At 38.1% G+C, this 12,768-nt stretch overlaps 1 pseudogene; it reads left to right on the forward strand.

Annotated features, from left to right (window-relative positions):
* Positions 1–842: 842 nt before the first annotated feature.
* On the forward strand, positions 843–1,733 carry LOC108288232 (annotated as a pseudogene).
* Positions 1,734–12,768: the final 11,035 nt, after the last annotated feature.

Raw genomic sequence — 12,768 nt, forward strand, 5'->3', positions numbered from 1 at the left:
TCAGCAGAACCAAGAAATAAATGAAGAAAAGGAATACATAGATCTTTGGGAAAATATGTACATTTTATGAAGTTAAGAAAAGAAAATGTCAGATGCTGTCTAGATAGTAGTCTTAAAGAAGCACCAGTTTAGAGTGAAGAAGGAAAACCAGTGTTCTAGGAACAAAATTTCCAGAAAAAATGGGTCTGGGTGAAAAGAGAATTGCTAGTATACCAGCTGTCTGGACATTTGAATCAAAAAGTATTAGTTTTAAATGTATGGTGGCTTCAGAGGAGCAGTTGGAAAAGTTACTAATTCACTTCCAAAAAACTACTCAAGTAACAGAAAAAGACAAAAATAAATTTTATCAAGGGCAATTGTACAAGGAAGGAAATGTAATCACTGTAATTACCTGATACCATAGTACATAGTAACGTGAACACTGATTTTTTATTTAACTCTTTTTTGTTTTAATTATATTGAATTGGGGAGAAGTGGCAGATATCAGAAAGTCAAAAGTGGCCTTAGCCACTAAAGACACACTAAAGACACTGTGGCTTAAGCAAATTATCAGAGATAAATGTTAAGCGAAGCAGTTAAAAGTGGGAATGACTGTCTTTAAAAAGGAGAACTGGGAAAAAGTAGGGCAAATTTCTGCTTGTTTTCATCATAACTCAGTTATTTTATTATAACTTGCTAGCATATTATGATCCATTAATATTATTATAAAAGTCTGTAAAAGATTATAAGGTAAAGTTTAACTTGCAAAATGATATAAAATTATGGTAAAGAGCTCCGTGTTCTGCCTGCTTCCCCATGAAGGAGAAGACTTGTGCTCTGGTTCTCAGACTTCCCCAAGCAGCATGGCCCCCAAATGCCAGTCTCCACTCCTGCCTCAAAAGAAGAAACCAAGACCACCTCCTGCTCTGGGACTGAAGGAGACACTGGCCTCTGCAGGCTTGCTGAAGAAGGGAGAAAAAGAACAGCAAGAAGCAACTGAACACATTGATGAAGTATAAAATGAAATAGACAGACTTAATGAACAAGCCAGTGAGGAGATTTTGAAAGTAGAACAGAAATATAACAAATTCTGCCAACCATTTTTTCAGAAGAGGTCAAAATTGATCGCCAAAATCCCAAATATTGGGTAACAACATTTGTCAACAATCCACAGGCGTCTGCAGTGCTTGGGGAGGAGGACGAAGAGGCATTGCATTATTTGACCAGAGTTGAAGTGACAGAATTTGAAGATATTAAATCAGGTTACAGAATAGATTTTTATTTTGATGAAAATCCTTACTTTGAAAATAAAGTTCTCTCCAAAGAATTTCATCTGAATGACAGTGGTGATCCATCTTCAAAGTCCACCAAAATCAAATGGAAATCTGGAAAGGGTTTGATGAAATGTTCAAGTCAAATGCAGACTAAAGCCAGCAGGAAGAGGCAGCATGAGGAACCAGAGAGCTTCTTTACCTGGTTTACTGACCATTCTGATGCAGGTGCTGATGAGTTAGGAGAGGTCATTTGGCCAAATATCAAAGATGATATTTGGCCAAACCCATTACAGTACTACTTGGTTCTCGATATGGATGATGGAGGAGAAGGAGAAGAAGATGATGATGATGATGAAGAGGAGGCAGGATTAGAAGATAATGATGAAGAAGGGTGAGGATGAAGGTGAAGAAGATGAAGATGATGATGAAGGGGAGGAAGGAGAGCATGAAGGAGAAGATGACTAATAGAACACTGATGGCTTCCAACCTTCCTTTTCAAAAATTTCTCCAGTCCCTGGGAGTAAGTTGCAGTTTTTTTCCCCTCTTGTGCTCAGTCACCCTGTTTTTGAGGTCTCTTTTCTCTACGCCATGGTTCTCAACCTCTTTTAGGGGAAATATCTTGAGCAGAATACAATGGGAAAAGAGTCTCTACCTCTTTCTGTTTGAAATTCATTTTTATCCCTTGCTGTCTGAACAAAAACTGTATGGAATCAACACCACCGAGCTCTGTGGGAAAAAAGAAAAACCTACTCCCTTCGCTCTGCTGGAACCTGGAGGGCGTAGGCCCCTGTTTAGCAGTTCATAGAATTCTAGCTTTTTTCCTCCTTTCTCTGTATATTGGGCTCAGAGAGTACACTGTGTCTCTATGTGAATATGGACAGTTATCATTTACCGACATGTGTCTGTCTACTTTCTCTTGTTTAAAAAAAGGAAAAAAAAAACTTTAAAAAATGGGGTTATAGAAGGTCAGCAAAGGGTGGATTTGAGATGTGTGGGTGGGTTAAGCAGTCATTTTGACAACATGGCTTCTCCTGTGGCATGTTTAATTGTGACATTTGACAGACGTCCTTGCAGTTTAAGATGACAGTTTAAAATAAATTCTCTCCTAATGAAAAAAATTATGGTAAAGAGAAAAATAACAAATTGAGTTGATTTTGTTTTAAGCTGATCATTTCCTTTCCCCTCGATACACGATGAGCAGTTGAATTTTATTAGAGCGTGTAGGAGCCAGAGAAAAAACACCTGTATCAACCAAAGGATGGCCATGATGAAATGAATCTTTTCAAGTCATAGATCCGTGATTTGCATGCTCTAAGAAATGGGCAGCAAAAAAATTTTCTAAACTCAATAATGATCGAGAGGACCATAACATAAACTGATATGTATCTGAAATACTACAACATAATGTAACCAGAAGTATTACTTGCCAGCCAATTAGATATCAACCAATTGCACTGCAGTTTAAGAATGTAGATAAGGAATAGATGGGAGGCTATTCCACTTACCATTACGATCCTTTCCTTTGTATTCCAGAAGAACAGGGGTTTATTAAAAGGAAAGCAAATGTCCAGAAGCAAAAAAAAGACGAACAAACAAAAAAACCCCAAAACACCAAAAAGTAAAGAAGCACAGCTTTATACAGTAGCTCCTTAATTAGAATAGTCATCTTCTTGATTGTGCCATCATTGGGAGCAGCCACATATACTGTAGTTAAGGGGCACGTGGTGAGTGATTTGGGGTCCAATCAAAATGATAGGATTCATCTACATGGCTGCTTTCAAAGATTCTGGAAGAGAAAAATTGTAGAAACGTGAATGATTCAGAGGGTTAGAGTCCTCAAGTCTATAAATAAAAATGGAGGACTCAAGTGCAATCAGGAAAATACATCATTAAAAAATTTTTTGATTGAAGGATTTGTCAATCTTGTGCAAAGGGAATTTAGTAATCAACTCAATTTGCCAAATGTTTATGACTGCTTCCTATGTTTAGAGAAATACAAAGTTACAAAAGGCATATTTCATATAAGGAATTTAGGGAAGAAAAATAAGTCTGATTTATTGTTATTATTTGAGATGGAGTCTTGCTCTGTTGCCCAGACTGAAGTGGAGTGGCATGATCTTGGCTCACTGCAATCTCTGCCTCCCAGGTTCAAGTGATTCTTCTGCCTCAGCCTCCTGAGTAGTTGGGACTATAAGTGTGTTCCATCATGCTTAATTTTTGTATTTTTAGTAGAGATTGGGTCTCACCACTTTGGCTAGGCTGATCTTGAACTCCTGACCTCAAGAGATCCACCTGCCTCAGCCTCTCGAACTGCTGGGATTACAGGCGTGAGCCACCATGCCTGGCCAAGTCTTATTAATTATTGCTAGGAAGAATATTATAAGACACAATTTATTATTATTTTAAACAGTCAGTGAACCAGCTTAAGTAGATACTCAGTAAATACTTATTGAGTGCTTATTTATTTACTGCACTTGAAATCAGTACTTGAATGATAAAGATGAGAAAGAAACTGAGTAGACTTGGAGGGAAATGAATAAACATTTATTGGACATTTATTATGATTTAGGTACCTGCTAGATACATTACATAAATATTTCATTTAAACCTCACATCCATCCTGTATGATTGTTGCTATTTCTCGGATTTTCCAGAGGAGAAAACTGAAGCGTAAAGGGTTAGATATTTTGCCACAGGTCATGCAGCAAATAGGTGGTGGAGTTAGGATTGGATCCTAAGCTGTTTGATCCCATTTCTACTCTCCAAGGCCAGTCCTCACAGTGGCTAAAGTCAACTATGATTTAGAAAGACTGTTTAAATCTGCGAGGGCACAGGGCACTGTAATTAGTTTTTTTAAATGTAAAGTTAAATGGATTTACTTAGAGAAACATTCATTATTCTTAGTTTATGCTCTTCCTGTGTGCATGTGTGTGTAACATTGTCCAGGTGAGGATATTTTGGTAATAGAAGATAGTGATTTCTAAATGCTTCTCTCTATTTATAGATCCATCTGTAGAACTATATAAATAGATCTATAGATATATAATTTTGAATGCTTACCCCTATATATTTATAAATCCATAGGTGAATAGATGTATAGGTCCATCTATGGATATGTTTCTATACACAGACATGCTTTTACATTTATAATAATGCTCTTATATATATTTTCTCATATATATTTATTTTATTTGTCATACATAATGCTCAGATACAGATTATGTGTATATATATATATATATATATAAATGTATAATTTTATTTTTTTAAATTGGGGATTGGGCTAAGTAATATTATATAGGCAAATCCCCATTTAAAAAATTATACTTGACATGAAATCTGCAAATACAAGAATTATTCAAACATAATAAAATGCCCAGTCATCTTCAGGTATTTTTGATAGTTACTCCTCAAAAGAGAAAGGGTTTGTAATCACTAGTGTTTCATGGTTGCAACATACAGAGAAGGGCAAAAAATTTTTTTAGATAAGATTTCAGTATTTTTGATAAAAACCCACAAGAAAATGACTTTGGTATACAATCACATGATTAGGTATACTGTCATTATTTGGGATATTTTAAAACAAAACCTTCACATTTGCCAACATTTTCTGAAGATAAATTTAATGAATAACAGTAGTTTCTAATACAGAATTATTTTTCTTGGAACAGTCTGTCTTACCAAATTGTGAGAGGAACTTACATTTTGTGGAGAAGATAAAAATTTTGTTTTCCCTTTCCCATGAACCAAAATGCCACTGTTAGTCAGGACCTAGGCAATGAAGCTTAGTGTTTTGAGTTGGGGAGTGTGGCTGGAGGGTAAAGCACCAAACCCAAAGCAAATATGCCATTTACTACCATAAGATTTAGTGAAGACAGACTGGGTTTGGTATGGTTTGAATGGGTCCCCTCTGAAATCCAGATGTTGCCAATGTGATGGTATTAAGAGGTGGGGCTTTAAGAGGTGATGAGATCCTGAGGGCTCCTTCCTCATAAATGAAATTCAGTTCTTTAGAAAGAGGCTTCACCAGTGACTCATGTCTGTAATCCCAGCACTTCAGGAGGTTGAGGAGGGCGGATCACCTGAGGTTGAGAGTTTGAGACCAGCCTGACCAACATGGAGAAACCCAATCCCTACTAAAAGTACAAAATTAGTGGGACATGGTGGCACATGCCCATAATCCCAGCTACTGGAGCTGCTGAGGCAGGAGAATCACTTGAATCTGGGAGGCAGAGGTTGTGGTGAGCCCAGATTGTGCCATTGCACTCTAACTTGGACAGTAAGAGCGAAACTCTGTCTCAAAAACAAAAAAAGAGGCTTCACCCAGAAGTTGACCCTTTTATCTGCCTGCTTTCTGCCATGTGAGGACAGAGAGTTCTCACTCCAAAGAATGTAATCCTCACCCCTCACCAGATAATGGAACCTACAGGTGCCTTAGTCTTGGACTTCCCAGCCTCCAGGCTGTGAGAAAATAAATTTATTTTGTGCATAAATTACCCAGGCTCAGGTATTTTGCTATAGCAGCACAAACATACTAAAACAGTGTCTCTGAGACTTAGTTTCCTTGCATGTAAAATATAGATGTTAACCATGGCCCACTTGAGATAAAGCATGTAAAAACCTTTTCAAACTAGAGCTCTACATGAAGATGATACGTCAAAAGGACTGGCACAACATTTTTAGCTAAGTATGTATATTTAGTTGATCAGCTATATTTAGTTGATTAGTTGAGTGGGGAGCAGAATAATAGTTATATTTAGTTGATTAATTGAGAGGAAGCAGAACATTGACTCAGGAAGTGTGTATTTTGGTGCAAACACACTAAGAGTGAGAACCAAGTTTATCTCAAAAACTTTTGAGGGTTGCCCTCCTCAGGACTCTCCCACTTTTTTCCAGGACCTCACTTCCAGCTACCAGCTCTCTCCCTTGCTCATTCTGCTCCAGCAGTCTTTTTGCTGATTCTTGAAAATGTCGTGTATACTGTGGTCTCAGGGCCTTTGCATTCGCTCTTTCCTACTGCTGGTAATACCCTTTCTTAGCCATTCACAAGGCTTGACCTCTGAACTCCCTCAGGTCATTATCTACGTGACATTGCTCGTGACCATCTAAAACCACAAACTCCCCATCTCTTTCTACTTTATTTTCCTTTACACCACTCATTTTGTCACTTCTGTTTTTTATTTTTGTTTGATAATTGTCTGCATTCCTTCCTCTAGAGTGTGTGCTCCAAAGGACAGGCAGCTTTGCCTGTTACATTTACTGTTGTGTCCCCAGATCAGTGTCTGTCACATAGAAGGGACTCCATATATGTATTTGTTGAATGAATGCTGCTGAATGTTACCTTTTCTTACCACAGAAGAAGCAGCAAAATATCCAGCCAAAGTTTCCGTTTGCCATCTATTCAATTTAATACTAAGAGATTTGTGCTTGACGGTCTTTGAAGAAATTGAAGAGAAGGCTATAGAATGTTGTATGGGGTCCATTATAAAAGCCACCACAAAAGGGTTGCAATTAAAAATAAAATTTGACAAGTGATTAGTCTACATTTCTTTTTTTAGTCTATATTAGTTACCTTTTTTAATTTTGAGAAAGACATTACAGATTGGTTAAAATATTTCATCTCTGATTTAGCAAATACATCCAATGGTAATTCCTGTATAAATGTTACTCTTTTCTACTCCTCAAGATATATTGCTGGAAAATTTTGATGAATTTTGAGTCACACAAACCAAATTTTATAGTTTAGAATACACATAAAATACTGAATCTAAGGGTAGCACTAAGTTTTTCTAACTATAAATGTACCCATTAACATTTATTTTATATTTTATTTTTTCTTGTGGTTAAAATCTCTTATATATAACTTCTTTTACCACTTAACACATCATGATAGTTAACAGATACTAGGCAAAAATATTGACATCTCTTTATGTGGGAATTAACAAATATTACATTGATGACGTTAATGTAGTTTTGCAAGTATTCAATGGGCTGTACAACGTCACACTTAACAGTGCAATAGTATGACACAACAACAACAACAAAATACCGAGTGATAATAAGGACACTTATTTTGTCTCATATCTACATACCCAAAGGGTGAGAGCCTTCAGGTTTGGGTGAGTGATGCCATTAGAACCAAGATTTCTTCCATTCTTCTGCTCTATCATTCTTAACACAAAATGCTTTTCTCTTTAGCCCAAATATACTGCCACCTCCCTCTAACTAGTGTAAGAAATATCTTCTGTCCCATGTAGTCTACTTCCGATTAGAGTTGTACATGGAAAGGCAGCCCTTCCGGGTACAGAAAGCTGAGGATTCCTAGAGCAGAAGTCATAAGAAGCAGCTTACATTTCATAGAGTACGGAGAGTATGGGGAGTAGAGTTGATCTGCCAGTGCAGATAGTGGCCCTACTACTCATTAGCCATGTTATCTTGAGTAATTACTTAATTTCTCTGTGTAAATGAAGGTAGATAACAGTGCCTTCCTTAAATACATTAAAAATATTTAAAACTATGCCTGGCATATAATAACTGATTAATAATCATGAGTTTTCATGATTATCTCCCCAGTTATACTAGATCTCCCAAGTTCGATATCAAATTAGCTATTATCTGCATAATACAAACAATAGTTCAGGCCCAAATTGTTGCTTCTTTAATAATTTGGAGCTGTTAGGAATCAGGCATTTTGTTTGTTTAGTTTATCTGGCTAATACAATGTACCTTGTTATTGAGTTAGTGATGAGGTTGAAGTTATGGTATAAAGATGCATAGGTATCTGGGAGATAAATGAATTGAGGTTACACCTACAAGTGATACCTAAAGAAACCATCGGGTAGTCAAGCACTGATCAAACCTATTACCAAGCCATGGCATGTGTGGATCTTATGGACAGATTGTAGTAGGGGAAAGATTTATTATTGGAAATTTCACATGATAACCTGATTAAATTTCTTGCACGTCCACAAACATATATGTATATATTTTAATATTCATGTACATATAGATACAAGGGCAGAAAGAGCACTCATCAGACAGAAGGTATTATCCTTATAGATCTTATCTATCAAAGATCTGGAGAAAACAATGGACTAAAATATTTGCACAAATACCTACAGAGGGATGAATGATTTTGGAGCAACCCTGCTCAAAGCAGCATGTTCTTGTTCATTTTTTTTTTATTTTTGAGTCCTCCATTTGCTCTTCTTGTCCTGTAGGTACAGAAGTAGAGTTGATTTACAAATGACTATTGCCCTGATGTTTTTAAAGAGCTTCAGGAAAATAAGTGAATTCCTACTGAAGTGGACACTCAAACATTCTTGAGAAAAAACCCTCTTGCCTTCCTCTCTGATATGGCAACTTTTCAAGCAGTCTTTCTTCCTTAAGAAAGGAAAGGATTGTGTTATTATTAGTAGAATTATCAAGCTGTCTGCACTTCTTTTCTATAAGAAAAGAGAATAGGATATCAATCATGTAAGTACCACATTGGTTTTAATTTTTAAAACTATTCTTTCTTTTTTTAACATTGTGATGAGATCCTGATATATACAACCCTAAAACTATTCACATGCTGCTGTTGGGAAGTCCCCCGAAATCTAGGGCAGTGTGAAAATGAGAAGAAAATAGTATTTTTTTAAAGCAGGTGGTTGAGTGTTTTAACCACCTTTGTTCTGTGATCCTGGAGAAAATACCCCTTCCTCCCATCCCTTATCTGCAAGATTCTAAGGAAACAGTTTTGAGTCCATTCTCCTAGTACAGCAGCTACTCAGGCTTTCTTCATTCTTATAAGATAGACATTGACAATCTAGCAGGTCACAAAAGTGTGTTTAGTTTCACTCTAGAACAAAAAATTGGGAAAGTCAGTTGCACTTTCTGTGTGTGTGTGTGCGTGCACATGCACAGAGGGTCATAGTGCAACCTTAGGTGTGTGTGGGAGTGTTTGTGCGTGTGTGTACGTATGTATAGAGATTGGATACAAATTTGCCATGGCTTTTGTTAATCAGCAAATGAGCTTTACCCATTTGGACATACTATCAGAATTCTGAATTTCTGGTTAAAAATCTCTTTGCTTGAACATGTCTGTTGGAAATCACTGCCGTTGCTGTTGCCAGGGGTCATTAAATGTACAGGAGAGGAGGCAAGGCAGAGATGCTCTTCCTTGTCTTAAATGAGCAAGGGTTAGTGCAGAACACTGGCGGATGAGCAAGTTATATACAATCCTAGGGATGCCAGTCCCTCTCCTGGGGACTGAAATTCCATGCCACTGTGAAGTGGCTTAAAAATGAGCCGACAAAGAAGTCCATTGACTTTAACGTGAATATGCTTGAATCACACAGAAGACAAGAATAAATCACCTTACAACTGTGGCTAGTGTAATTTTCCTGTTTCCTTCCAGTTCCCCCACCCCCACCCCTTTTGTTCTTTGTGGATGTTTTTGTTTTCAGCAGCATCATAGAGAAGCTGCCTTTTTGGGATTTTTCTATTGGTGACTAGGGTGTGGGCTAGGTGCTGCTGCAGTATGAATCTTTTAAAAGCTGCCTAAGAAATATTTAAGACCCTGGTCTAGGAGGAACGGCTCTCCCAGGCATAATTTTTGGTGCTGGTTGCAGCAGGGAGCGTATGCTGGGAGGAAAGTATTATTTTTCTAAATGGAAGGTGTCAGATGGTCACGCAATGTGACTGCATGTTCGAGATCACTGCCTCCCATCTGCAATTTGTGACGTGTGAAAGATTCTGCCCAAATGTGCTCACCAACTGGAAATCCTCGGCACTTTTTTTCCTTATCAGGAGAGACCAAGATAACCAATGGTTTACAGATCAGGGATCCTATCAAATTAATATCACTGTAGGATAAAATCTGTTTTAAATACAACTCCTAAACTCCAGCAAAGTTAACTAGTACAAACAAGTTCATTCATCTGATTAAGAACCGCTGCTCAGGAAACAACAACAAAATGAAATCTGCTTATCACTGTCTCCCTTCAAAATAGTCTTATGTTTATAGCTTTTGCAAACAGGCTGGATCCCAAAGATGATATATTTTTCCATGCTAATTAATAGAGACCAAATGACAGCATCCACCAGGACTGAAGTAAAGCATTTTCAAATCATTGTTAGCTTTTCCTTGTCTTATACTCCTCTGAGTCTTTTTCCAATTAAACACAGCAAAACCCAGAAAGAGCAGACTATTTAGCCATTGCCTAAGTAAGGGTTCCATGTTTTGAGCTGAGTTTGAATCTTTGAGCTCTGTTTATTCTTGGCTAGGTATAATTCCCAGTTTCTCAGATAAAAGGGTCGTAAAAAGGCTCATAAGATGCTTCAGACATCAAACAGCTCATACAAAACAATATCTTGATGAGTTAAGTGCAAATGAATCAGAAACATAATGGGCTAAAATTTCCTTGTTGTGCACAGGGATTGACATTTCAAGGAAAGAAGTTCTTGGCCCTGCAAAGCACACCTTGAGTTTCATCACAGTCGACTCTTGGAAAGGGAGTGTCTAGATTTGGCCTGAGAGGTGGGCTTCATTTGCTTTATTCTAACCTGACAGGGTGCAAAAAAGGGAGGGTCTTGCTTCAGGTCTTAGTTTCTCATCTGTATAAAATTAGGAAAGAGGAAGGGCTGGAAGAAGGAAATCTGCAGGCGAGTGCAAAAGCTGTATTCATTCCCAAATCATTTTATATTGTATATTTTGCATCACAAAGCTCTTCACAATCAGTGACAAAATATAGAGGGATTACAAATTCAAGAGATGGATCACCATCACTGTTTTGTGAAGCGGCATGCCGCTGTTGGCTGCTGAGGGTACGTAGGAAATTACAAAGGGCTGAAATCCTCTGTGCTAAGACAGTGATCTGGAGTACAATGGCATGAGCACGACACCTCCTCCCAAAAGAAGTGCCTGAAACTGCCCTTGAGGGGCAAAGAACAACATGACCTGATTGCTTTTCACACAAACCATTGCCATATACTGAGGCCTGGCTGATTCGCTTTAGGGGTGACCCAGGTAGACCAAGTAAAAAGAACAGTGATGTGAAAAAGAATATGGTAAGATACTGGATTTTGTTGAAGGAAGAAAACATGCAGCTGAGAGGAGACTGTTTCAGAAGAATTTATCAGGGAATAAGGAATGAACAGAGGAAAATAGGCCTTTTACTCAATAATAGCCCTTTGCATTGATTCTTTGGGTTCCTTTATCAGTAAAGTCCTCCTCTCTCCTCTCGGCAAACCCAAATCCTGTCTAAACTTTAGAACTCAGCCAATCCATCCTTCTCTGTAAATGTTCCTGGTTGTTAAGAGCCTGAAATTAGTTGTACTCTTCTTTCTCTGAATTCACTCACCAAATATTGTTTCTGCAACCATTTTGACAATTAGTGGAAAGTCAATGACTTTTTAGTGGGCTTACACATTTCGTACGTTTTTTCGGTTTCTATTGAAATTAGAGGTTTCCGGAGGCAAGGGCTTAGTCTTAATTTTCTCTTACATTTTTACTGAAGTAGGGCAAAGATCCCAACTTTGTGCCCTAGGTCACTGCAGTGTACCTTTAGGTGGATATCCCTGTGCCTTCTTTGAAGGCCAGGAAATCGATTCTGGGAGGCCATGTCTCATGTACGTGTCACAGCATAAGTTGTGGAGCCAAGCTGGGAACCCTAACTGAGTTTTTTTCTTCCTAAATTTTTTCTTAGGTGGTAAACATGGTAGATAGAAACCAAGTAATTGGTTTCTGTGTTTATGAAAACATCAGGGAGATGTCTCATGAATGTGTTCATTCTTTTGTTTTAGAGTGAGAGAATCCCTTAACATCTCTGTTCTCTAGAAGGCCTATCTTTGCTTACTCCAGGAGGAGAGAAGGCATAGACGGCCATTACGCGGGTTTTGATGTGAATTGCTGGCCAAGGTACTTCGGAATCTTGTTGTGGTGGTTTGGAGTTTGCTCTTAGACGAGTGATGCAGCAGCCAGTATTTCCAATTGCTGTCAAAAGAGATATCAGTCTGCTCCTGGCTGAAGCTTACTCATCAGCAGTTGTACCACTCAGGATTTGTTCTTGAGGTTATGAGTGGCTCTTCACTCGGGCTGCATATTAAAATCACTTTGGAGACATTTAAGGGGGCAAAAAAAAAATGCCTGGACCAGATTCCCAGGGATCCTGATATCCAATTTGTTTGTAGCAGGGCACGGGCATCTGTTTTTTGTTTTGATTTTCATTTTATAAGCTCCCTCCTTGCTTCTAATGACACTCAGCGTTGAGGAACCCCAAGAGACCATGCTGGAGACCCAGCAGGTACAATAAGGGAGCCACTGGAGGAGAATTTAGTGCTGGTGAAAAGAACCCTCTGACAGCCCCTTCTCTTAAACAAAGCAGTCACTGTCACACACACTTTCCCACTCCGCCCAGTAATCCATGTTAATCCTGGTCTAGAGCAAGCACTTCTAAATAGTAAGAGTCTAAAAACTGCTTTTCTTCTTTCATACTGTGATGCTTTGGGGGGCTGCTGTTGCTGGTAATATGAT

Source organism: Cebus imitator, unplaced genomic scaffold (assembly GCF_001604975.1).
Source record: "Cebus imitator isolate Cc_AM_T3 unplaced genomic scaffold, Cebus_imitator-1.0 Scaffold369, whole genome shotgun sequence".
In the NCBI taxonomy this organism is placed as follows: Eukaryota; Metazoa; Chordata; class Mammalia; order Primates; family Cebidae; genus Cebus; species Cebus imitator.